The 1,007-nt window shown below is 31.1% G+C and overlaps 1 protein-coding gene across 2 annotated transcripts in view; it reads right to left on the bottom strand.

The window, feature by feature from the left end:
• LOC118736875 (two pore potassium channel protein sup-9) overlaps positions 1-1,007 on the bottom strand; it is a 57,548-nt gene that overhangs the window by 50,924 nt on the left and 5,617 nt on the right. Inside the window, exon 1 of one of the 2 annotated variants that reach the window (XM_036466981.1) lies at positions 959-975. The exons of the other annotated variant lie outside the window; for it this stretch is intronic. The gene's annotated coding sequence lies outside the window, so the exon portion shown is untranslated. Of the gene's footprint in view, positions 1-958; positions 976-1,007 lie in introns of those variants that run through there. 2 annotated transcript variants of the gene reach the window in all.

The raw sequence follows: 1,007 nt of genomic DNA, 5'->3' as shown, positions 1-1,007 counted from the left end.
CTCTACTGTGAAGACCGGAATCCGCGAAATCTTGTTTTTTTTTTTTTTAATTTTCCGCAGTTCAATGTGCACCCACTTGGGCTACATACATACATATGTACATTTACAATTAGGCTGTTCCTGTACTACAGGATTTATTCAGAAATGGTCCGAAGTCCTTCCCGTACACACATTTATAATATCGAGAACACGCTATGTATGTAAATAAATTCGTTCTGTGATAGCTGTGACAGTCTTCTAAATGTTTTAAGAGTTTTAAATGCAATTATATTTCCTTTTCCACACACTGAACGACATTAAACTTTATGTTGTACCTAAATATTTAGTATTCAAGTTACACAAATTTAAAACACATTCCTGTAGTTGTTTTAAGTGTAAGGTATTTTTTTTTGTAATCCTTTTCACTGCATTTCTACAAAATGAACTATTCTTCAAATTGGGTCTAAAGTGAAGCTTCGCAGTCATCCAAGGTAAATATATCGCTAGCTTAAAGTGATTAGTTGTTAAGTCGTCTTATAAAAATTTTACAGGATGAAAAAAACTTCTTTGAGCCATTTTCTTCAATTATTTCGCAAAACTTTGCAACGCAACATTTTGCGTGTTTAATTCGATCATTATTTATATTTCTTTTTTGTTTTTGGACTTAGCAAATTTGCCTTTCGTTAAATATAAACGAAAAAAATATATAAAAGAAGTACCTTTATCTCTTTCGAAACGAAGTATTTTTAATTTTCTCTTGCTCAAAATATGAGTTTTCAAAAAAGTGGACCTAGCAACTTTTCACTCTTAACTAGCGAAATGTATGTATGTACATATAAGAAACTCGGTTCTTAGAGGAAATCGAAGTGGACATTCTAGTGAAGTGTATGGATGTGTATACATGCATACATGCATCAGTATGTATTTGCATGCATACATACATATGCATGTACGTATGAAAGTGAGAAAATTAAAATACCCATTATTTTGTGCCTGAATAATGACCGTAATAAGATTTTCAATTAAAA

This window comes from Rhagoletis pomonella, unplaced genomic scaffold (genome assembly GCF_013731165.1).
Source record: "Rhagoletis pomonella isolate Grant_MI unplaced genomic scaffold, Rhpom_1.0 Rhpom_scaffold_00004, whole genome shotgun sequence".
NCBI lineage: Eukaryota > Metazoa > Arthropoda > Insecta > Diptera > Tephritidae > Rhagoletis > Rhagoletis pomonella.
Note: the sequence above shows the minus strand (reverse complement) of the source record. Positions and strands in the feature narration are given on the sequence as shown.